The 26,428-nt window shown below is 42.7% G+C and overlaps 1 protein-coding gene across 3 annotated transcripts in view; it reads right to left on the bottom strand.

Moving 5' to 3' along the window:
- Positions 1-26,428, bottom strand: part of Fam222b (family with sequence similarity 222 member B) — a 63,085-nt gene that overhangs the window by 25,944 nt on the left and 10,713 nt on the right. Inside the window, exon 1 of one of the 3 annotated variants that reach the window (XM_036197059.1) lies at positions 10,860-11,074. The exons of the other annotated variants lie outside the window; for them this stretch is intronic. The gene's annotated coding sequence lies outside the window, so the exon portion shown is untranslated. Of the gene's footprint in view, positions 1-10,859; positions 11,075-26,428 lie in introns of those variants that run through there. 3 annotated transcript variants of the gene reach the window in all.

The raw sequence follows: 26,428 nt of genomic DNA, 5'->3' as shown, positions 1-26,428 counted from the left end.
GTTTAAAAATAAAATAAAGCAAAAATACTCCCGAGTTAAAATTAGGTAACAGATTCCTAAAATACACTTAAAATTTGGTTGTTCTTTTCTAGTCATCCATTAACTATGTAATCAACAGTTCAGAAGCGTGTCAGTGCTGAGAATGTTATATATATACAACTCTTGTGCTATATAAGTCTTCTAAAAATTAATGCAAGAGCAGCTTCTGAAAAGGGATCTTGAAGAAATGTTTTTTGAGATGCTAGGCCACTGCCCACAGGACAGACAGCATGAACCTGAGACCAACAGAGGCAGATCTTACGTGCTGCCATGGGAAATGGAGAGCAAACTGGCACATGGTTAACCAACCATGTCTTTTTAGAGAATACTGTTCACAGAGGAGAGGCAGCTGCAGGGTTTAAATGAAGCCAAAGCATGGCAACTCTCACCTGTTAAACCAGCACTGGGGGAACTGAAGCAGGATCCTAAGTTTGAGACTAGCCTAGGCTTCAGGGCAAGAATCTGTCTCAAACCCACAAGATGGAGCTGATTGTGCCAGCCCATCTAAAAGAAACTAAAAGCCAAGGTTATGAGAAAAAAACGACCTTATACACAGCTACCTGGTATTAACTAAATGTGCTCCAGCCTGAGTTCACTATATTTGTTTCAGACATAGACATATTCCACCTCAAAACTGAGGTATTAAACGAAAAGCAGAAAATTTTAACCAGTCTGGAAGAAATGAATATATTCTAAACAAACACTTAGCTGTCAGACCATTAAAGCAGTGGACCTGAGGAAGTTGGAATTCCCCAGGAATCTCAAGAAAAGCTTAGGCCAGTCAGCACAGAAACTCTCCTCTCCAGGGGCGATTACAAATTTAGAGACAATGATGGGCCAATGATGTGCTGTAATCATACCTTGATCAAGATTGGACCTACAATCTTACTTCAGGATCCAAAGGGGTTACCGGATCTCCTTTCCCCTTTTCCCAATGTGGTGGCTATATTGAATAAATCTCCCTTTTCTACTTTGTAAATTTAAATATATATAAAACCTATAGAACATTCAAACACAATTCCCATAAAGGGGAAGGAGATTACCTGATGTGAAATCAAGAAAACTGTAATCACATCTGAGATATTAAAAATAGTATTGTAAGTGAGAGATCTACAATTGTAGTGTATAGAGAGAAGGTAAATAGCCTGAAACAAACACATTTAGTAAAAACACCATTCACTCACACACACTAAGTACCTATTATGTATCAGGTGCTGTGGCAACATTGTATATTGAGAATACAAAAAAGAATAAAATTCCGCCGGGTGGTGGTGGCACAAGCTTTAATCCCAGCACTCGGGAGGCAGAGCCAGGTGGATCTCTGTGAGTTGGAGGCCAGCCTGGTCTACCAAGTGAGTTCCAGCAAAGGTGCAAAACTACACAGGGAAACCCTGTCTCAAAAAACCAAAATAAATTAATAATAATAATAATAATAATAATAATAATAAAAATTCCTAGAAATGTGAATAAAGTTGTTAAAAAGGAAAACAAAAACAAAAAAGGAAAACATACATGCTGGGTGGTGGTGGTGGTGGTGGTGGTGGTGGCGGCGGCGGCGGCGGCGGCGGCGGCGGCGGCGGCGGCAGCAGCAGCAGCAGCAGCAGCGGACACCTTTAATCCCAGCACTCGGGAGGCAGAGCCAGGCAGATTTCTCTGAGTTCGAGGCCAGCCTGGTCTACAGAGCGAGATCCAGGACAGGCACCAAGACTACACAGAGAAACCCTGTCTAAAAAAACCAAACGGAAAAAAAAAATAAATAAAAACACCCAAAAAACAAAAACCGAAGATGTTAGGTGTGGTTGTAACAGTAATGACACACACTTTTAATACCAGCATTTGGAAGGAGAGGCTGGTGGGCATGAGTTGGAAGCCAGCCTTATCTACATAGCAAGACACAGGACAACCAGTGCTACATGGAAAGACTCTAACACACCACCACCAGAATTAGGCATGGTTGTTTCAGACTATAATCCCAACATGTGGAAGGCACAGAGGTTCTTGTATATAAGCACTAGGGGATTAGGAATGTTAAAACACACAGACACACAGAGTTGTCTCCTCAAAGGAAGACATGTATAACCTGTTTACCACCCAGAAGACTGGGGTCAGATGTGGTTAATAGCCTAGTGACCTTTGCACTATCTGTGTGGCCAAGACCACACTGGACCCTCCCTAGATCCATACTGTGAGCTTGCCAAACTATAGAACTTATCTTTACGGAAGATGCTATGTGTACTTTACAAAGAGTTTCAATGTAGTCATGTCTTAAGCTTATTTTTGTTTGTTTTGTTTTGCTTTTCTGTGTAGCCCGGGTTGTCCAGGAACTCACTCTATGGACCAGGCTGGCCTTGAACTCACAGAGACCTGCCTGCCTCTGTCTCTCCAGTGTTGGAATTAAATGCATGCACTATCACACCCAGCTATGTCATAAGCTTTATTGTGCACAAGGAACTGAGTTATTTATCACCAGGAAATTTTTCACCAAATTGTACTGTGCTTAAATATACCTAAAATAAGCTAATCAGGGTCAGACTTCCAAAGTTTGAACCAACAGCAGTTACTGAGTTGTGTTAAACCAAACTGCCTTTGTCTCTTGCTGGCCATGGTCAAGAGACCCACACGGGATACCATACTGACTTACATAAGGCCCTGCCTCAATACTTCCCCATTTAAGAGAAAAGTTGGTGTGAAGTAGACCTACCTTAACTAAAATGACTAAATTAGATTGTATTCATAAAGTGCCTAGCACAGTGCCTGGGTCTCTCAAAAACAGGGGTAGGTGTGTGTGTGTGTGTGTGTGTGTGTGTGTGTGTGTGTGTGCGCGCGCGCGCGCGCGCGCTTTCAATCCTGGCATTTGGAAGACAGAAGCTGGTGATCTCTGTGATTTCACAGCAAGCCTGGTCTATACTAGTTCCAGGCTAGCTAGGGTTACACAGTGAGACCCTGTCTCAAAAAGGTGGCTCACAACTATATGCAACTCTGGTTTGAAGGGATCCGACGCCTTTCCTGGCCTCTGTGGGTACAGGCATGCACATAATGTGTGTGCATAGGCATACATGCAGGCAAAACATCCGTACACATAAAGTAAGAAAATAATGGCTCTAGAAACACTATAGATATTTTTGTCAATGCTTTGCTTGTTGGCTTTTCTGTACAAATAATGAATAACCAAGAGCTAATATGTCGCGACAGAGAGGAAGCTTTTACGGTAACCCTGCCCGTGTGCTGGAAGGACAGCCTCTACTGGTACACACAGGCTGCAGTGTAAGAAACCTGGTCTACTGTGGAATCTGTTTTAATTAGTCCAACAATCCCTTCCTGAAATCCATGGCTTTTCTTCTCTATTTCTTCTAACACTTCACAGTGAATCATTCTTTCTTCTTTTGATTGGTAATAGTGTCCTGATCTTTGGATCCCCTTGGCAACCAGAGAAACAAAACCAGCATCTCATGAGGAAAATAGGAAATTTTTATTTGTTGACTTATTTTGTGCAGTGCTAAGGATGAAACCTAGAGCTCTGGGGATGCTATGCATATGCTTTTCCATTGAGCTATATCCCTATCTTTAAATAATTTCAAATAGCCAGGCAGTGGTGGCGCACACCTTTAATCCCAGCACTAGGGAGGCAGAACCCGACAGATCTCTGGGAGTCCGAGGCCAGCCTGGACAGGAAAGGTGCAAAGCTACACAGAAACCCTGTCTCGAAAAACAAAAATAAATAAATAAATAATAATTTCAAGTAAAGATTTTCTACATTATAGGAGAAAACTGTTAAATATTGTTAGAAATCTAGAAAAAGAAATCGAAACGATATAACCTTTGTAATTCTAGCGGAAGGTCTAGTTCAAGGCCAGAGCCAGGTCTCCTGGCTCAGGCCTGCAATCTCAGTCACTTAGCAGACCAGGGCTGAAGAACTGTAAGCTCCAGGCCTCCCTGACATTCAGAGAAGGGAAGATTCTAACTCAGAAATCATGGTTCTGGGTCTGACCTCACTGTCAAATTACTACATTGTCTAGATATTTGCAAAGCCTTAGATACTGCTACCTTAGAAAAATACAAATATTACTATCAATTTGTTAGATTAAAATAAATCTAGAAGCTAAAAGCTTATTTACTTATCTGTCTGTCTGTCTATCTATCTATCTATCTAGGTTTTTCAATACAGGGTTTCTTTGTGTAGCCTTGGCTGTCCTGGAACTCACTCTGTAGACCAGGCTGGCATCAAACTCACAGATCTGCCTGTTTCTGCTTCCCGAGTGCTGTGATTAAAAGTGTGTGCCACCACCGCCCAACTTGAAGTAAAAATATTTATCTTAATACTAGAAATAATTCTTGAGCTAAAGAAACTCTTGGCTTAACCTTTCTGAGTTGTTACTACAATTATATTAAAAACATTTAATTTTGAAGTATGATATGTACTCAAGTTACCAAAGAACTCCTTTAAGGCAGACCCAGATCTTTTCATTTGCCTCATAAATTTACAAATAATGAAATTTCTCATTAAGCAGAAGTCTAAGATTTTGCTAAACAAAAGACTGTTCATTGTTCACGGAACACCAAGTTTGGGGAAAGAAGCAAAGGCCTGCATTCTAAAGGGTAGATAAAACACATTATTTACTTGGTTGAAGCCATAAGAGGTAAGTCTACAATGCAAAGGTAACTTTGGGGGATGGAGAGATGCCTCAGTTGTTTAGAACTGGCTATTCTTTCAGAAGACCTGGGGTTTGATTCACAGCCCCAAGATGGCAGCTAATAGCCCTCTGTAACTCCAGTTCCAGGGCATCCAAACCCTCTTCTGGCCTCTAGGCAGATCATGGTACACAGACATACACAGGCAAAACACACATACACATAATAACCTTTTTAAATTGAAAAGTAACTTTGTTTTGAATGGCTCTGGCAATAACACCATAATGCATTCAGTAACATAGTTCAAGTAATTAATTCGGTGGCCTCTTCCTCTTTCACTGACAGACTGAACAGCTTTGAAGATAATCTCTCTCATTCTATCAAGACTCAGTAGACAGATTCATTATTTATACCCTCAATTGTTTACTCTGTCCTATTTTCCAATCCATCCAGGCCCAAGGGCAGTGTTATCACTGGCCTGTTTCCAAAATGAACATGTTAGCTCACTGTCCCACTAGCTATAAAACCAGAGAGATTCAAACACAGTGTGATCTAATACCACAGAGCAACCTCCATCTGTCATCCAACCCCAAAACACAAATTTCTTGCTTAAGTGAATCTATCACTATGGTTGGCTGCTTGCTTGATTAATTTATCAATTACCTGTTTCTTTATGTCTCCCTACCTAGCCCAGGCTAGCCTCAAACTTAGAATCCTACCCCAGTCTTCTGATTGCTAGGATTACAGGCAGGCAGACTGGCTATTCTGAGGCACTGAATAACACATATACACACACTCAATAAGCTTTTTTTTTTTTTTTTTTAAATTAATTTTATTTTATGTGCATTGGTGTTTTTGCCTGTATTCATGTCTGTGTGAGGGTGTGACCTGGAATTGGAGTTATAGGCAGTTGTGAGCTGCCAAGTGGGTGCTGGGAATTGAGCCCAGGTCCTTTGGAAGAGCAGCTTGCTCTTAACCTCTGAGCCATCCCTCCAGCCATCATCACCCACCTTTTCTTTTGTGAAGCAATAAGAATTCTTTTTTAAAATTTACTTTTTTTATTTGCATTGGTGTTTTGCCTCCATGTATGTTTGTGTGAGTGTCAGATCTTGGAGTTACAGACAGTTGTGAGCTGCCATGTGGGTGCTGGGAATTGAACCCAGGTTCTCTAGAAGAACAGTCGATGCTCTTAACCACTGAACCATCTCTCCAGCCCTCAACAAGAATTCTTAAAAGGCACCATCACTAGAACTGCAGCTCTGATCCTCATCAAGAACAAACCTGTAGCCAGGCAGTCATGGCACACGCCTTTAATCCCAGCTCTCGGGAGGCAGAGGCAGGCAGATCTCTGTGGGTTTGAGGCCAGCTTGGTCTCCAGGACAGGCAGAGCTACACAGAGAAACCCTGTGTCAAAACCAAAAACAAAGGAAGATTCTGGCTGTGACATATGGCTGACAAAGCTAAGAACTGGCTCCAGACACATCTCCATGAATGCATTATTTGTCTCTATCTACGCCTCACACTAAAGCAGCATTCCTAGGTATTTTTAACCTTTAATATTTTCTTACCTTGAATAAGTTTTTCCCAGTTCCAAACCTTATCATGTCCAAGCAGATTATTATGGGAATTAAGCAAAGCCAAGAGTACAAAGCTTCCTTCACTTTCTAAGGAGTCATTTTATATTCCAGACATGATTAGACTAAAGTTTCCCCTTAAAGAGAGCATAAGGCCGGTCAGTGGTGGCACACGCCTTTAATCCCAGCACTCGGGAGGCAGAGCCAGGTGGATCTCTGTGAGTTCAAGGCCAGCCTGGGCTACCAAGTGAGTTCCAGGAAAGGCGCAAAGCTACACAGAGAAACCCTGTCTCGAAAAACCAAAAAAAAAAAAAAAAAAAAAGAGAGAGAGAGAGAGAGAGGACATAAGGCCATTTTTCTTACATTTTAAGCTGCAAGACACAGAGATAAACAGAATGGATATAAACATACTGCTAAAAAAAATTCAATGAATTATTTTAACTTTAGCAGCACTGTCTTTTCAACCAATAAACTAAAAGTCAAAGCTTTGTACCATTGTTTCCTTGAAGATAAATCTGAATTTCCAAGCCATTTAAATAATACCTAGAGACAAATGCAGATACACCCATTAGTAGTTCTATACATAGCCTCTTGCCTCCTGGGAAAAATTCTTTGGGGAACCCCAACTACTGCACCACGCAAATTACTGACTGCACAACCAGACAAGAAAACAGGCATATTAGCTCTAGAGGTGTAACTCGGTTAGCAGAGTGCTTTGCTCACATGCATGAAGCCCTCTACACTGCAAAATTAATGTAGTAAGAAAAGACTGTAATCCCAGTCTTTGGTAGTCTAAGGCAGAAGGACCAGAAGTTCAAGGCCAGAGGTGAGGAAATGGCTCACTGGGTAAATTCCTTGCTGCACAAGCATAAAGACGTGAATTTGGGAGCCAGGCATGAAGCATACTTTTGATCCCAGCACTTGGGAAGCAGAAGCAAGGGGACCTCTGTGAGTTCCAGGCCAGCCTGGTCTACATAGCAATCGAGTTCCAGGACAGAGTAACACAGAGACCCTGTCTCAACAGAGACCCTGTCTCAACAAAACAAACAAACAAACCAAAAATAAAACCAACGCCAAACAACAAAAAGGCCCTTGAATTTGGGTTCCCAACATCCACATAAAAGCCAGGTGTGGCAGGGAATGTCTGTAACTCAGTGCTAGGTGACAGAAACAAGCAGATCTAGGAGGAGCATAGGCAAGAGCTTGCTCTGCCGGAATCAGCAAGGTCCACGGCCAGTAAGAAATCCTGACTCAAAAATAAGGTAAAGGGGTTGGAGGGGAGGTTCAACAGCAACAGCACTGGCTGCTCTTCTTGGGTTCAATTCCAAGCACCCACACAGCAGCTTACAAGCAATTGTCCATTCACACCAGTTCCAGGGTATCCCACTCTCTCTTCTGGTCTTCAGGGACACTAGGCGCACACACATGGTCCACAGACATATGCATGCAGAAAAAAAATTTTTGCCGGGCGATGGTGGTGCACGCCTCTGATCCCAGCACTCGGGAGGCAGAGCCAGGAGGATCTCTGTGAGTTCGAGGCCAGTGGGCTACCAAGCGAGTTCCAGGAAAGGTGCAAAGCTACACAGAGAAACCCTGTCTCGGAAAACACCAAAAAAAAAAAAAAAAAAAAAAAAAAAAAAAAAAAAAATTAAAAAATTCAAGTCTTTAAAAAAAGGGGGGGAGGGGAGAGGACGGGGAACCCATGACTGATGTATAAAATTAAAACACATAATAATAATAATAATAATAATAATAATAATAATAATAATTCAAGTCTTTAAAAAGGGGGGGGGTAAAAGAAGCCATTTGAAGAAAACGTCTTGATGTCAACCTCTGGCCTCCACATGAGGTACCTAGACCGGTAAACCTGCACATGCATGTGCACTCAGACACATATACCTTAAGGCCAGACTGAGCTACACAGTAAGGCTCTATCTCAAAACAAAACAAAAAACGGGGAGCAAAGTATAACAACTTATAAAAGCCTTTTAAAGTGTTTACACCTGGGAAGAAGAGAAAAACCTAGGGTATCCAATGGGAGAGAAACAAGCTAAAGTACCACAGTCTCCAAGTGGGGTTCTTGCTACTTCCCCGCCTTGCCAGAGAGCAAAGCCAACTGCACAGGTGTTATGGATCACATCTATAATCCCCACACTGGGAAGGCAAAGGCAGGGAACCTCTTGAGTGTGACGACAGCCTGGTCTATTGCATTGAATTCCAAGCCAACTAGAGCTATATAATGAGACCTGGACTCAAACAAGACAAGTAAACAAATCAATTGCATCTTATTCAATACACTAGCTGCCCATGATTTCTTTTCTTTCTTTCTCCCCCCCCCCCCCCCAGGGTTTCTCTGTAGCTTTGGAGCCTGTCCTGGACTAGCTCTGTAGACCAGACTGGCCTCGAACTCACAGAGATCCACCTGCCTCTGCCTCCCGAGTGCTGGGATTACAGGCGTATGCGCCACCACTGCCCGGCCTGCCCATGATTATTAACAATCCACTTTCAGTAACAAGTTAGGTAAGACACATCTAGAGGGCCCTCTTCCCTTCCCAATTTAAGTATGATTTCGACTTTAGGGATAAAAGCAAAATAAATGAAAAACCCAGAGCCAACACAGGATTAGACTACTTGAAATGTTATGTGTATAAAATATGTATTTGTGTATGTATGTGTACACATATACATATATGGAGACAAAAAGTTCATTTCCTGACCTATGTTTCCATAACTGAGGTGATTTCTATTTTTCTTGTTTTGAGACAGGGTTTCCCCAGGTTGGCCTTGAAGTTCTAATCTTTCTTTTTCCTCCATCTCACGAGAGCCTCCTGGACGCTAGGCAAGCACTCTACCAACTAAGCTACATCCCAAGCCCCCTATTTTCCATAATACTTGACTCTCATCCCAATTGTTCCTGACTGGCTAGAGATAAAATAAATCATCAAGAAAAATTACTCATCCAGCTAAAACTGTGACACAGCTGTGGAACATCAATTATATCTTCAAAACTGAATTCCAGATACAACCACTGGAAATTAAACCTGGATTATTAAAATAAGTGAATCATTTTGGTTATTTTAACAAAATGTTGTCAAGAACTTGGTATTCATTTCTTCTCACACAGCTCTTTGCTAATCAACATTAAGATAAAACTGGTCCCAAACTCCTCTGACTGAAAATGAACAAGCTGGGCAGTGGTGGCCCTTATTCCCAGCACTTGGGAGGCAGAGGCAGGTGGATCTCTGATTTGAGGCCAGCCTGGTCTACAGAGCGAGTTCCAGGACAGCCAGGGCTACACAGAGAAACCCTGTCTCAGAGAAAAGAAAAAGAAAATGCATAGGTAAAGCAGAGCTACTAAAACAGTGACGATGTCTGTTGTTCCCGCACAGGAGGCAGAGGCAGGTCAGACTGCTCTGAATCCCAGGACAAGCAGGAGGACTACACAGGAGACCTCTTAGAAAATTATAACAAAACAAAAACCAAAAGATACCACAAACACTGCCATCCAATAAAGCACACCCTTTGTTCCTAGCATTGTAATTTCAGGGCATTTTACCTTACTGATAACTTTCCTTCTATTTAAAATATGTAAATCAGTTCCTAATCTGAGCTGTTGAGACCCATTTATAGCAGAAGGGACCCAAGTCTAGTTCGGTGGTGCACACCTGTTAACTCCCAGCCGTTCAGGGGAGCTAAAGCAAGCTGGGGGGAGTCCATGCCAGCCTGAGCCTGAACTAGAGAGTTCCTCTTATAAACAAACAAACAAACAAACAAACAGATAAATGAATGAGTGAATGAGTAAGTTACAAAAGCAAAGGAACTCCAAAAAATCATTGTCTAAATTGTAATGCTACAGTCACCCAAATAATAGAGATTGGGGAGGAGAGCCCTTAAAGAAGCAAACAAATTACACTATCTGTATTTTTTTTTAAGATGCAGCTTTGGTTTTCTGTGACAGAAACAAACCCCTTCACAAAACCATGAGTATCACTAATCTACGAATATAAGACAGACAGCAAAGGAGAATCTGATAAAGGCTTCAAGTTCAGTAAGAATGTAAGTTCCCCTGCTCTAGCCTTCTCCTATATGACTGAGCCAATACACAAAGCCTGTGACAGTGTTTTCAGGGAAGAGACTTTACCAGAGTTAATCGTTAACAATCATCAGGATTGCTTTAACTACCAAGGCCGGAGGGCTGCTCCCTCTTTCCACCAGAACCTCCTCCTCTAAGATTACTGCCGCTGATTAAGACCCAAAGAGGAGAATAAGGGCAGCCTTAATGAACGCAGATGCTGTATAGTTTAAAAAACCCAAGCCTGGGTTTTATCTTTTCCCCGCCGGTTTACTGCATCACACACCACAAGAAAAAGGCTCCTCTTTTTTCCATCTGTGCAATTTACTACGTGGCCGACATCTACACATCCGTAAAGAGGTAAGTGTCCTGAATCTCCTTAACCAGCTGCAGGGATGAAATGAAGAGACAGAAAGAAGGATGAAACGCAGAACTGGAAAATAAAAACAAGGTAATGAGACACAGAGATCATACTTCCCTTTCCATTTCCCCTTACAAGGTTAAGTCGGCTAAAGTCCGGGTGGCGTTAGGAAAAACACACACACCTTGCGCCCTGGGCAGGAGGTGAGGTTGGCTCTGCAGCGCTCAGTGGGGCTCCGGGCTCCGCCCCGCCGGCCTGGGACAGTGCAGCCCTGCTCGCCCCAGTCCAGGGAGGACAGAAGAGAGGGGGCTTCTAGCGGCTCTGGCAGGGGGAGGGGGAGACGGCTACTCCGGGTGCCAGGCTCACCAAGAGCGCTGCACTCCTCGGTGCGCCGACACCCCCTCCCCCAGCCCGCTCCGTCTCGCTCCCCTCCGCCGCCGGAAGCCAGCCCCGCCCCCTCAACTCCATCCTCGCTCTTTGCAAGCTCCCTCCTGTCTACACAGCCAATCGTCAGCCAAGGAACCAGCAGAGCGACTTGCCACACAGCCAACTGGGGAGGCCCACTAGGAGGTCAGTCGCTGGGGATAGGCCAGCTACCCGCGGCCCCGGCCCCGGCCCGGCTCCTCTTTGTTAGCGCTGCCCCCATCTCTCCTGGTGCCTACACGGAAACTGGAAACCTAGCCCCCAGCAGCCCGGCCAGGTGAAGCCAAGCCCGCCTCCTCTCCTTGCTCCTCTACCCACTCTCGTCCTGCTACCAAGAGTGACCAGCTCTCAGGTGTTTCCTGACAACGTTTCAGACTTCCAAACCAATTAACCACGGGAAGACACCCAACCACAAAAGGGATGCTCTCTCCAGGCCCTCTCTGATTTACACTTATCCCTTTATTCAGCCTAATCAATTTCATTCTGTCAAAACTGTGGAAAGATTTAGGTATTAAATCAACTGCATCAATTTTACCTGTTGGAAATTCCTGTTGTCCCTGAGGGAAACTGAGGGGAAAGAGAGTACTGAGAAAGTATGTACCTGGAAGTTGGTGGAGTTGGGGAGGAGGGGAACACATCAAATCTTCTGCAAAAATAAATAAAAGTAAACATACAAAGATCACGAAGTTAGCTTCAACCTGTATCAGATCCAAAGCATCTACATCCAGTAATCCTGAGATGACCACTTCCTTATCAGATTTCAGTATAATTAAGATACAGAAGAACCAGGTCTCCTTAAAACTACATACCGGCCGGGCTGTGGTGGGGCACGCCTTTAACCCCAGCACTCGGGAGGCGGAGGCAGGCGGATCTCTGTGAGTCTGAGGCCAGCCTGGTCTACAGAGAGTTCCAGGAAAGGCGCAAAGCTACACATTGAAACCCTGTCTCTGAAAAAAAACACAAAAACTACATACCCACTATTGCTTAAAACAACAACACTGACATTGTACAACGGGAAGTCTATATCCAAACTTTGACTGCTAATGCCAGTGTTAGGGGCACATTGTGGCAGGGATGGAATATGCTAAAAATAGTAGGGTATAATTTCTTGGGTTGTAACAGTGAAGCAATATATGGAGTTCATTTAACAAAAAGCAGAGGGAGCGGCATCCTGGGGATGTGCTTGATTGCTAGAATGCTGGCCTAGGATGCAGCAAGCCCAGGTTCAGTCCTCAGAACCCCATAAAACCAGGCATAGTGTAGAGGCAGGAGGATCAGAAGTTGGAGGCCAGCCTAGGCTATGAAAAACCTAGGGAGGGGATGGGTGTTGAAGAGTGCATGGGCCGAGGGTAGAGCAGCAATATTAACTAATTTACGGCCCTGGGTTCCATCACCAACACAAGAAGAGGTGAGAAGATAGGAAAGGGAAGGGAGAGGTGGGGTGACCAGAGAGAAGTTCACAAAGACAAGCTACTAGTATACAGCCTGGTCATTTGTCCAGCATTCTTGTAATTAACTGCAAACTTAACTAACACATTCTCTAACCCCATTTACTTCTCCGGCACTGATAAAATTTTAAACAAAGCAAGGGAGTGTGTAGCTCAGTGATAGAGCACTAAGCATAGCACATTCACTGCAAATTAAATAAATAATATAAATAAAAGAAGAAGAGTCAAGTATGGTTGGCTGCAGCTATAATCTCAGCACTCAGGAGGCAAAGGCTGAAGGATCGATCACTCCAAGTTCAAGGCCACCCTGTTCTAGATAGGCAAAGGACTTCATATTGAGAAGTCTTTCTCAAAAAGAGAAAGGGCTGATGGCTCAGCTGGTTAAGAGAACTGACTATTCTTCCAAAAGACTCAAGTTCAATTCCCAAAACCCACATGGTGGATCACAACTATCTGTAACTTCAGTTCCAGGAGATCAAAAGCCCTCTTCTGGCCTCCAAGGGCTTCAGGCACACATGATACAGAAACATATATATATATATATACATATATATATATATATACATATATATATATGCAAAACACCCATACACATAAAAAAAATAATTAAAAAATAACAAGGTTTAGGAATGCTACTTGGTGGTAGAGCATTTGGCTAATACAAAAACATGTATTTATATAAATATATAGCCTTATGAATACAGTGTTCAGTAGACTGGAATAAAAATAGTAACAAATGGTATAACCTAACAAGGAACTAAGTTGTGTTCTGTGTGTGTGTGTGTGTGTGTGTGTGTGTGTGTGTGTGTGTGTACATGTGTATATGGAAGCCAGAGGGTGAGAGGCGCCATTCCTCTGCTACTCCTTTATCTTGTGTATGTGCCTGAGTATATGTATGAGTATCACCTAGATACAAGTGCCCTTGGAGGCCAGAAGAGGGTGTCAGATCCCCTGGAACTGGAGTTACAGACCAGTGTGAGCTGCCATGTGGGTGCTGAGACTCAAACCTGAGTCCTCTGCAAGAGCAACAAGTGTTCTTAGCTGCCGAGCATCTCTTCAGCCTTTCCTTTATTTTCTAAAACAGGGTTTCTCACTGAACCTGAATCCAGTAACATTTCTTTTCTTTTCTTTTTTTAATTTAAATATTTAACGTGCATTGGTGTTTTGCCTATATGTTTGAGGGTGTCAGATCCCCTAGAACTGGGACAGTTGTGAGCTGCTATAGGTGTGCTGAGAATTGAACCCAGGTCCTCTAAAAGAGCAGTCAGTGCTCTTAACGGATGAGCCATCTCTCCAGCGCCCCAGCAACATTTTTTAGTAATAACAATAAATTGGGTGTTGTGGTTCATGACTATAATCCCAGCACTGGGAAGGCAGAAGTAGAATTGCCAGGAGTTTCCCAAGTCATAAAACAAAAGAGAGTACTCTAACAGTTAGTTTACCATAGACACTTTTGTTAACTGTTTTTGGTTTTTATCTATGACCTTGAACTCACAGAAATCCTCCTGACTCTACCTCCCAAACACTGTGGTGGCACATGCCTTTAATCCCAGCAGATGCAGGCTGATTCCTGAGTTTGAGGCCAACACGGTCTACAGACCCAGAACAGCCAGGTCTATTTATTTGCCTTATCTCAAAAATAATAAAATAATTTAAGAGAGAGAGAGAGAGAAGCCTAAACCTATGTCAAGATCTTGGAGCTGAACATGGTGCCTTAAGCCTCTAATTCCTCAATTAGGTGGACATCTAAGTTCTAGGAAAGCTTAAGATTATACTCTGAGTTCCAGGCCAGCATAGGCAACAAAGTGAAACTCTATCTCAAAACAGAACAAAACAAATAAAGGAAAGGACATCCTAGGTGTTAAATCATTTCTACAACTAAATATTCAAGACGCCATGGAAAAGACCTTAACTGATAAACCAGAATAAATGCTTGAAGTCAGATAAGGTAATCAAAAGGAACACTGTGTGGTACAAATCTCCCTAATCCTCAGAAGGTCCCTACATTTATGGTTTAGATGCTTGGGCTGTGTGTATGTTGGGGTGGGGAGCTAAGTTGTTAGTTAATTGCTCATACTGATGAGGTAGCACATGGTAGAAAAAGAAAAAAAGCCAACATCTTGAAAAAGTTTCACACACATACACAAAATGAGACAGCAAACTTGCGAATCAAGCATGATTTGGCATCTTTAAATACAGAGCCAATTTTCTTTAGTGCCAAAACCAATGGCTTCTCCTGTAGATAAAATGGCACAGTTCCTGAAAAAGCCCTGGACGCTGTTTCCCTACAATCCTATAATCTGTCAGAAGACAGAAAACAAAAAGAAGGCTGTGCCAGCCAGAAAAAGCAAATTATAACCAACACAGAGCCAAACTTTATTTCAGACAGAAGGAGCTGTTCTATGTGTCTCTGAAAGAGGAGAAACAAAAGAAGCTTACCACTGCTCCAATAACCAAGGGCAAGCAACTAATTTAACCAAACACCATGTTGAATTAGCATTTGCTGCAAGAGGCTGCCTTCTCACTTCCTATTCACGGCCTAAAAGGGTATTTGCAATGCTTATTAAGAAGAGTTGATGCCAACAATATACAAAGAATTTTTACATGCTCGAAGAGACTAATGTAGGAAAGAGAATAGAAGCAAAGGAGAAAGTATTCAGAGAGCATCAACTATTAAGCCATGGAAGAAATACTTAAGGTCAAGGGCTGAGCAGAATCACAGAATCACAGGCCTGTAATTCCAGCACTTGACAGACAGGAAGATCTTAAATTCAAGGTTATCTTGAACTACAAAGGGAGTTTGAGGCCAGCCTAGACCAGAGACCCTTTTAAAAACAGGGGGTGGGAAGCCCACCTGGAAAGAGGCCTCAGTGGGTAAGAATACTTATTTGGTGGTTCCCAGCACCACCAATGTAGTTCAACAATCTGAAACTTCAGTGTCTGAGGATCCAACACCCTCTTCTGACCTCTGCAAGCAACAGACACACATATGGTTGGTACACATAAACACATACAGGCAAAATACTCATACACATAAAAGAAAATAAATCTACAAAGGAAGGCAAGTAAGTGTACTTAACTGATTGCTGTAGGGCTTCATGCATGTAGACACACACTCTACACCAAGCCACATGCTCAACTCTATTTACCTTTTATATTAAGACATTCAGGCTGGCCTTATATTCTAACCTAGTCAGGCCTTGAGGTGAGAAGGCCTGAGCCTTCCAAGTAGCTTACAGGTTTGTTGTCACTAGGCTAGATCATGGTCTCTTTTTTTTAGTCACTGAGCAAGCGGGGGCGCACACACACAAATAGAGTACAGTAAAAGCAAGCAATTTTCCCATCGCCTAAGCTTCTGACCCTGACTGAGCAGGCAATGGAGACCAGGTGTGGTTGAATACATGAAGTAATCCTCACACTTGGGAATAACAAGGAAAAGGATCAGTGGTTCAAGGCCAACTTAAGCTACAATAGACCCCATATTAAAAGAGAAGAGCGGAGGACAAGGAGACATAATGGAATGAAAGAGAACCGCCAATTCAGAAGATTCAAAGATTCAATTCCAACCTACATAAAGCCAGTACATTCACGTCACTTTATTCTAAAATCAGCAATAAGCAGGCCCCTGTTCTGTGAGCGATGCACAGACTCCCAACTGAACGATAAGAGGGTGAAGTTCTTAGCCTGTTGGCAGTCTCTCACCACCTAATGATTTCACTTCTCCCTTAGCAGTCCGAGACTACATCCGAATTTCCCTCTGACGTTAATGTCACTTTAGAGGCTAAAGTCCAACAGATTCAAATTTCAAGCATGCCCCAGCACATAATAAGAAAATGATGGCACTGATTCTCTATTTAGACTCAGGTGTGGAACACAGAGTGCTAATTTTGCCAGAAATGGTACCATATCCCTCTTCAAATCCTAATCGAAACCATCACCTATCTCAGTGGTTCTCAACCTTCCTAATGCTGCGACCCTATACAGTTCCTCATGTTGTGATAACCCCCAACCATAACATTATTTTAATTAGCTACTTCATAACTGTAATATAGATACTGCTATGAATCATAAGGTAAGTATTTCTGGAGACAGAGGTTTGACAAAGGAGTTGCGACCCACGGGTTGAGAACCACTCACTTAACAGCACCACAAGTCAAAATATTTTGTTTTGTTTTGTTTTGTTTTGTTTCCCCAATGTTTTTTGGTGTTTCTATTGATTGGCTGTGACGCTTTAAATATAGATAATAAAACACCCCAAACAGATTAGTATACATTCTACATTATAAGTACCACAGGGTAGCAATCATCCCTCTGCTTGAACCAAAAACCAAGAGGATAAAAATCTATAAAAGGGGCTGGCAGAATGGCTCAGTGGCTAAAGATTCTTGCCCCACAAGCCTGATCACCTTGAGTTAAATCCTCAGAACCTAGGTAAAGATGGAGAGCACCGACCCTACTAATTGTCCTCTGACTTCTACACATGCACTTGAGAGTGTTCACACACACACACAATCACACGCACACGCACAATCACACACACACAATGATGAAGTTTGAAATTTTTTCCTAAACTGAAAAAAAAAAAAAATCCTATAATAGGGACCTTGTAAAATGATATTGTAATAAATCTCTAGGGAAATATGTCTTTAATAAGAAATTGCTTCATTATGGTGTCATAATTGATACATTCTAGAAATTAGGGTAGCAATATCTTTTTACAAATTCTGAGCTATTTTTTCCTCAAATAGTATTTTAAAAAAATATATCACCTTTCTCAAAAGGAACTTCAGCCTCTAACAGACATCATGTTGCTAATTTTCACAACATCCCAATAAAGAACTATTATTTAACATTTATATCACACTTGAACTTGCAAAAGTGTTTTACAATTATTTTAACTAATAGTCATACCTCACAACCACCCACTGTGAGTGAGCTAAACTGATCTTGTTATCCTTATTTGACAGCTGAGAAAACTGATACATCCTAAGGCAAGGTCAAACCTGTCTACCTTTCCAAGGCCAGGGACCTAATCCTTACAGTCAAATTCACTCACCCATTTGTACTGCTCATGGCCCCCGATGACAGCAGGTTTTTAGAAAGAATGTCATTTAAAATACTAGCACAAAATACTGGGAAATTATAATACTTCAGCAAAAACCTAATAACCATTTAGAATACAAATAGGTGAGGATTTAGTAACAATGACAAGAAGCTTTTAAAAAAACAAAACAAAAAACACTGAGTCAGACATGGTTGCTCATGCTGGTAATCCCAGCCCACTACAGAGGTTGACACAGAAGGATTGTAGTAAACAGAGTCTGTCTGAGCTACACAGTAAGACCTTGTCTCAAAAGGGAGGAAAGAACTGTAATGCTAGCATTAAGAAGGCTAAGGCAGGAGGATGACCAGTTCTGGCCACTTAGGGTACATAGCCAGAGTTACTTAAAAGAAAATTGGCTTGGTGACACTGGCCTGTAACTCTGACACTCAGGAAATAGAGGCAACAGGACAGGAGAATCAGTAGTTCAAGGCCCCACTCAGCTATTCAGTTTAAAGCCAACCCGCACTACACAAGACCATCTAAAAGAATTAAAAACAGGGGGCTGGAGAGATGGCTCAGTGGTTGTGAGCACTGGCTGTTCTTCCAAAGGACCCGAGTTCAATTCCCAGCACCCCTATGGCAGCTCACAGCTGTCTGTGACTCCAGTTCCAGGGTATCTGACACCTTCACACCAGTGCACATAAAATAAATTTAAATAAATTATTTTTTAAAAAAGAATTAAAGACAAAACAACAAAAACATGGGTGGTGGTATTGGCTGAGGAGATGGCTCAGTGGATACAGTGTGAGGGCCAGAGTCCAGACCCTCAAAACCCAGGGTAAAATCTGGGCAAGTACAGAGGACACCTGCAATGAATGCCAGCAGCACTCAGGAGGCAGATGCTCAAGAGACCGTTCCTCAAATCAAAGTGGAAAGAGACATATGTCTTTAATCCCAGCACTCAGTAGGCAAGGGCAGGCGGATCTCTGTAAATTTGATGCTAGCCTGGCCTACAGACTGAGTTCCTCATCTACATAGCCAGCCAGTGCTACATTATGAGTTCCTGATAGGGGTGCAGAGTGGGGCTGGAGAACAAGAAGAATCCAACATCAACTTCAGGCCTAAACACACACAAACACCAGTTCATGTGTACTCATACACATGGGTGTCCACACACAAGAGTGTGCATCCATGCATCCATTGTGGCAAACATAAACAGGTGTAAAGGGGGGAGGGGGCTGCATGCCTGCCTAGCAAGGCACAAGTTCTGGGTTTAATCCCCAGCACTGATAAATCAAAAGAGAAAAGAACCAAACAGAAATGACATTGTTTTTTATGAAGAAAAATGGAAAAAAAAAAAAAAAAAAAAGAAAGTTAACTGCATGTTTCCTTTTCCTCCTAAATCCAAGCACTCAGACTTCTATTTTCATCCCTCCAGTGAACAGCTTTAGACAAAGTCACAGTAACTTCCAGGTTAACAAATCCCTCAAGTATTTCTGTTCTTCCCTAACCCTCGATAGCATCCAACACAGCTGACTGTAAAACACATCCTGCCTATAAAACATTATTGCTCCCCCTCAGTCCATGTCTCAGGCTGGCCTGAATTCATAACCTTTCTGCCTCAGCTAAGTGCATATCCTGGATGTGTATGCACCACCACACCAGTTCTGAAGCTCTTCTTTACTTCACTTGTAAATGGACTTTTCTGGGCTTTTTCTTTTCTCTTTGTTTTTTCAAGGCAGGGTTTCTGTATAGCTCCGGTTGTGCTAGAACTCACTCTGTAGACCAGCCTGGCCTTGAGCTCAGAGTTCCTGGTGCTGGGATAATGCCTGTGCCACCACCGCCGCCAACTGCGACCCTGGATTTCTACCTGCCTTCTAGCTGTTTTTTTTTTTTTTCTTTTTTAAGATTTATTTATTTGTTATATATACAGTGTTCTGTGTGCATGTACACCCGCAGATCAGAAGAGGGCAACAGATCTCATTACAGATGGTTGTGAGCGCCAGGCAGTGGTGGCGCACGCCTTTAATCCCAGCACTCGGGAGGCAGAGCCAGGCGGATCTCTGTGAGTTCGAGGCCAGCCCGGGCTACCAAGTGAGTTCCAGGAAAGGCGCAAAGCTACACAGAGAAACCCTGTCTCGGAAAGGAAAAAAAAACAGATGGTTGTGAGCCACCATGTGGTTGCTGGGAATTGAACTCAGGACCTCTGAAAGAACAAACAGTGCTCTTAACCTCTGAGCCATCTCTCTAGTCCCTTCTAGCTGTTTTTTACCTCACACTTCTCTGCTCTAGCCACAATCCCCGTAAGTGCCGTCCTGATTTAATTCTGTAACTTCAAATTCATCCATATGCTAAGAACTTTCTAGTCTGAAATTCCAGCCTGTTTCTCCCTGGAAATGCCAGGTTTCCATCCAACTATCTATATTTCAAGCATCTTAAATCTGGAATGACTAAAACCAAATCCTTCGCACATGTTCTGCCAGTTTTATCCTCGTCAATGAAGAGCAACAGCGCTTCCTCACCTAGCTCCATCCAACAGTTCAGGAGCTACCCACCAGCCCTCTTTTGCCCTGCATCCTCAGCTATGATACTGCCCAATCAGGCCCTGGCAACTCCATTTCCAAAGACACACAGACTCTGTCTACACCTCTACTGCTTTTCTACCAGCCCACTCACTCCACCCAACTCACCGTCAACTCAACTCTAATCTGAATTAATATAGGAGGCTTGTAACTTCTCCTTGCCACTTGTCCTGGCCCTCTACAATTCATTTTCATACACCAACAATAATACTCTTTCTAATCACAAGTCAAGTCACATTATGCTGTGGAGTAATCCTTCTGCACACTGTGAATGTATATCACTCTCATTGTTTAATAAAGAAGCTGACTGGTCCATAGCAAGGCAGGATAAAGTTAGGTGGGACAATCAAACTGAGGATACTGGGATGAAGAGGGGTGGAGTCAGAGGAGACACCAACCAGCCAGCCAGCTGCCAAGGAAGCAAACCATGAGCCATGTGGCAAAGCATAAGTAAGAAATATGGGTTAATTTAAGTGTAAGAGTTAGCTGAGCATTTATAATATCAAGCCTCTCTGTCAGTGATTTGGGAGCACGGGTTGGGACAGGAAAATTCCACTTACAACAATCACTCTCCTACCTCCAAAGAAAAAAGCACACCCTATTTGTCTTAGTTATTTTTCTACTGCTGTGATTAAGACACCATGGTCAAGGCAATTTACAGAAGAAAAGCTATACTGGGGCTTCCAGTTTCAATAGGGTGAGTCCATGGCCATCACATGGGGAGCATGGCAGCAGGCAGCAGGCATGGTGCTGATGCAATAATGAGAACTTACATCTGATCCACAAGCAGGAGGCAGAGAGAGCTAAACTGAGAAACAGCTTGGGCTTCTGAAACCTCAAAGCCCACCCCCAGTGACAGACCTCCAAAAAGGCTACATTCCTAATCCTTCCCAAATAGTTCCACCAACTGGGAACAAGAGTTCAAATATGTGAGCCTGCGGGGGTGTTCTCTCTCACCACACACTCGTTTGCAGAGGTGTCATCTAGCCCCTGCCTGCTTCACCTTGTACCTCTCCCCTCTTCCCACTATATTCAAACCACACTGCCCTTACTTCTGCTCCCTCAGTCTATCACACGCCCACTCTTCCTTAGGAGCTTTACACTGTATTCTGCTGATCTTGAACACCTTTAAGAAGTTAACCATCTGGGGCTGGAGAGGTGGCTCAGAGGTTAAGAGCACTCACTGGCTGTTCTTCCAGAGGTCCTGAGTTCAATTCCCAGCACCCACATGGTGGCTCACAACCATCTGTAATGAGATCTGGGCTCTCTTCGGTATACATAATAACCATTAATAAATAAATCTTAAAAAAAAAAAAAAAAAGTTAACCATCAGATGCTCACAGCTGTTCTCCCAATCTAAGCTAGCTATCTGTTCATCCTCTATCACGCCCTCTTCTACTCCCTCTTCTACTCCTCTATAGAAGGCGGCCCTGTCTCAAATGAGAAAGAATGGACAGGTCTGTAATGAAACTGAGGAATGAAAAGTGACATCTGGAGCTGGAGAGGTGGCTCAGCAACTAAGAGCACTGGCTGCTCTTCCGGGGGCCCAGGCTTAAGTCCTACCACCTAATATGGTAGCTTTCAACCTCCTGGAACTCCAGTCCCAATGGATCTGAGACCTTCTTCTGGGCTCTGGAGGCACTGCACTCACGCGACGCACAGACATACACATAGACAAAACTTTCACACGTCAATTTTTTTTTTTTACTTAAAAAGAAAAGGGTCATCTGGGTTTGACAATAAAGTCATTGAGCAAAGCAGCTGAAGTGTAGTAGTGAGGACAACATGAAATTAGGCAACTGAGAAAAAACATGCAGCAGAAAAGTAAAGAGACATTATTCAGGAAATACTGACAAACAGAAAATTCAAACTGCATCACAGAAAAAAATAGCAGACAGAAGAAGCTAGATACCAATTTTGGGGAGAAAGGGCTGTTAAGCACTGTCAAACCTGATCCAGCTACCTAAAAAAAAAAAAAATCAGTCAATTCTTCATGTCTTCAAATCTGAAAACCCACATACAACTGGAAGATAAAATATACACCTAAGAATACTAAGAATGTTTTAGCTATGCCTGGTGGCACGGGCCTATAATACAAATACTAGTAGCTGAGGCAGGAGGATAAGAAGTTTAAGGCAAGCCTGGGCTCAAAATAACCAAAGGGCTTAGAATGTGGCTCAGCTGATTGTTTCCCTAGCATTCATGAAGCCCTTGGTTCCATCCAGACCCAAACAAATCAGATGTGCTGGGCAAGCCTGTACTCCTAGGGCTCAGGAGACAGAGGCAGAAGAACCAAGTTCAAGGTCGTCCTCAGCTACATAGTGAATTTAAAGCCAGCCTATGCTACCTGAGACCCTGTCTCAAAAACAAAACAAAAAACAATGTCTCTTGCCCTAATATTCCAAGCATCCAAGCTTCTATCTATAAGGCAATGCTTGAGAGGATAAAGACCTTGAATGAGAGTCACATATTAATCAGTAATTAATTTGATAAATGTCACTGGAAATTTTCATGTTCTCAGCAGGAAACATGGGACAGACAGGAAGGAGACTGGAATAAAGAAAGCTAACTGCATCATGTTTGGCACAAACCTATGGTCTCAGCACTCTGAAGGTGATAGGAAGATCAGGAGTTCAAAGTCATCCTTAGCAATTAGATCAAGACCAGCATGGGTTACACGAGACTGACTCAAAACTAAATAGTTTTGAAACAAGGTCTTACTATGTGTCGCTGGTCTTGAACTCATGACCCTGCTAGTCTCCAAGTTCAGGTATTTCCCTTGTCTACCACACTTAGCTCTAGTAAAGTATACCTTAAAAAATATTCTTTGAGAGCCGGGCGGTGGTGGCACCTGTAATCCCAGCACTCAGGAGGCGGAAGCAGGGGGATCTCTGTGAGTTCGAGGCCAGCCTGGTTGGTCTACAGAGCAAGATCCAAGACAGGCACCAAAACTACACAGAGAAACCCTGTCTCAAAAAAACCAAAAAGTACTTGTTCTTGAGAAGACTGGAATTTGGTTCCTAACACCAAATTTAGGTGACTCACAATTGCCTGTAACTCTAGCTCCAGTGGATCCAATGTCCTCTTCAAGCCTCTGAAGTCAATTACATTTACATGCACATATATACACATACAGAGATGCATATATACACATTAAGTTTAAAATTAATTTTTGTTTTCGTTTTTTTGAAACAGAGTTTCACTGTGTTGTGTAGCTCCTGGCTATCCTGGAACTCACTCTGTAGATCAGGCTGGCCTCGAACTCACAGAGATCCGCCTGCCTCTGCCTCCTGAGTGCTGGGATTAAAGGCGTGCGCCACCAATGCCCGGCATGAGTTGGAGTGTTTTAAGAGATTACTTTCTTTCTTTTTTTCCCCAAGATTTATTTTTATGTGCATTGATGTTTTGCTTGCATGTATGTCTGTGTGAGGGTGGCATGTACCTTAGAACTGGAGTTACAGACAGTAGTGAGCTGCCTGCCATGTGAGTACTAGGAATTGAACCCAGGTCATCTAGAAGAGCAGCCAGTGCTCTTAACTGCAGAACCATCTCTCCGGCCTCACAAGTAGCCTTAAAGCATTACAAATCAAGGGCCTAGGGCTGGAAAGAGTTTGGTGATTAAGGGCACACTGGCTGCTCTTCCAGAGAACCTGGCTTCAATTCCCAGCACCCACATGGTAGGTAACAATTGTCTATAACTCCTGTTCTAGGGGAGCTGGCTCCCTCATACAGACATACATGCAAGCAAAATATCAATGCACATAAAAATAAATAAAACCATGGTTGGGGATTTAGCTCAGTGGTAGAGCACTTGTCTAGCAAGTACAAGGCCCTGGGTTCAATCCTCTGCTCCATAAATAAATAAATAAATAAATAAATAAATAAATAAATAAATAAGTAAATCAAAACAATCTTTAAAAATGAAAATCAAGGACTGAAAATATGCCTAATCAGTAGATCGTACTTGATGTTCTTGCATTCAGTTCCCAGCATTCACAGGCTCTCTCTCCTGGTCTCCCAGGATACTAGGCACACATGTGGTACACATAAATTTGAGAAGACAAACATTCATACACATAAAATCTAAAAAGCTTAATTAAAAAAAATACAAGGAGTTGGGGGTTTAGTTCAGTGGTAGAGCGCTTGCTTAGCAAGTGCAAGGCCCTGGGTTCAATCCTCAGCACCACACTAAAACCAAGCCAGACATGATGTCTTACACCTATAATCAGGAAGCAGAAACAGGAGAATTAAGAGTTCAAAGTCAGCTTTGGCTACATGGCAAGACTGTCTCAAAAACAAAACAAAAAAATAAATAAAATAAAACGAATGGGGTAGATGCCGGGCGGTGATGGTGCACTCCTTTAATCCCAGCACTCAGGAGACAGAGGCAAGTGGACCTCTGTGAGTTTGAGGCCAGTCTACAGTGTGAGATCCAGGACAGCCAAGGCTACACAGAGAAACCCTGTCTTAAAAAACCAAAAAAGAAAAAAAAAGAAAAAAGAAAAGAAAGAAACTAATGGGATAGAGGGAAAGGAGGAAAGGCCGTGGGAAGGTTGGAAACCTACAGCTCTTTTGAAAGGTTCTGATATTTCATTTACACAGATGCTCTGATGTCTTCTGCACTAGTGCAGAAGGGGGAATGTTCTGTATAAAAATAAGCATTATTGTTAGGCATGGTGTTGCACGCCTTTAAGCCCTCATTTCTGAGAAGCAGAGGCAGGTGGATGGATCTCTGAGTTGGAGGCCAGCCTGGTCTATATAATAGAGTCCAGGCCATCCAAGGCTACACAGTGAGACCTTGGTTTTTTTGTTGTTTGAAACAAACATAAAGATTAGCATTGCTGGTACAAAAATAAAAAAGATCGATTCTTCTTAACACATACTACATGTAGTGAAAGTATATTAATCTTCATGTAATTTATAAACAATGGCCCTCTGCTACCAGTGGTTTTCCAGACTCCTTACCCTGGACATTTGACATCCTTTCTTGGGGCCCTCAATAGGGTTCAGGGCTAACGTACTCCCTCTGTATTTTAAGGTCTTCTGTCATCAATCACTCTTGTTTTGTTTTGAGATCTCTGGTGTAGCCAAGACTGGCCTGGAACTTCTGAACTTCCTGCCTTTCCTCCCGAGTGCGGAGACCTTGAGCACAGACCTTAACACCCAGGTTTGTCTGTCTTTCCTTCTTTCTTTCCTCTTCCAAAGTTCTGGGGTTTGAACCCCCACCTTCCTACTAATTCTAGATAAGTGTTCCACCACTGAACTAAATCTCTGTAGACAGCTATGGTTAGTCTTTCCCTTTTAGAGGTAGTCTCACTATGAAGCTCAAAATGGCCTGAAACTTGCAATCTTCTGACGTAAGGCTGGGCAGCAGGTTCAGATCTTGTGTCCCCATCTAGCTTCTTATCCACCCCAGTCTTGAGATGACAGATACTGAACTCAGGGTCTCACGGTTGCAAGCGCCGTGCTCCTGAGTCGCTTCAGTCCCTTATCAGCACTCTGGGTTTTTGTTCTGTTTGGGTTTTGTTTTGTTTTGTTTTTCAAGACAAGGTTTCTCTGTGTAAAGGCCCTGGCTCTCCTGGAACTCAATTTGTAGACCTGGCTGGCCTTGAATTGTTTTAGTTTTTGAGACAAGGTATCACTATGTAGACCAGGCTGGCCTTACATCCTTCTGCTTCTGCCTCCAGAGTACTAGGATCAAAGGTATGTACCACCACACCTGGCAAATGGTGTGTGTGTGTGTGTGTGTGTGTGTGTGTGTGTGTGTGTGTGTACATATTTATATATGTGGGTTTTTTGTTTTTTTTTTAAGGGATAGAGAGATGGTTCAGCAGTTAAGAGTACTGGCTACTCTTTACAAAGGATCCAGGTTTGGTTCCCAGCAGTCACATGATAGCTAACAATCATCTTTAACTACAGTTTCAGAAGATTCAACACCCTCTTCTGGCCTTCATTGGCACTGAATGTATATGGTGCACAGACACACATCAGTAAAACATTTATATACATTAAAATAAGTAATAGACATATGAAAATAAAAAAGCACCTAAGAGTCCATAATTTAAAAAATTATGCTGGAGAGATGGCTCAGTAGTTAAGAGCACCAATTGCTCTTCCAGAGGACTTGGGTTCAATTCCCAGCACCCACATGACAGCTAACAACTGTCTATAACTCCAAAATCTGACACCCTCACACAGATGTACATTCAGGCAAAATGTACATAAAATAAAAAATTATTATTTTTTTTAAATTCAT

This window comes from Onychomys torridus, chromosome 8 (assembly GCF_903995425.1).
Source record: "Onychomys torridus chromosome 8, mOncTor1.1, whole genome shotgun sequence".
Taxonomy (NCBI): domain Eukaryota; kingdom Metazoa; phylum Chordata; class Mammalia; order Rodentia; family Cricetidae; genus Onychomys; species Onychomys torridus.
The sequence above is the reverse complement of the archived record's forward strand: the minus strand, read 5'-3'. Positions and strand labels throughout refer to the sequence as shown.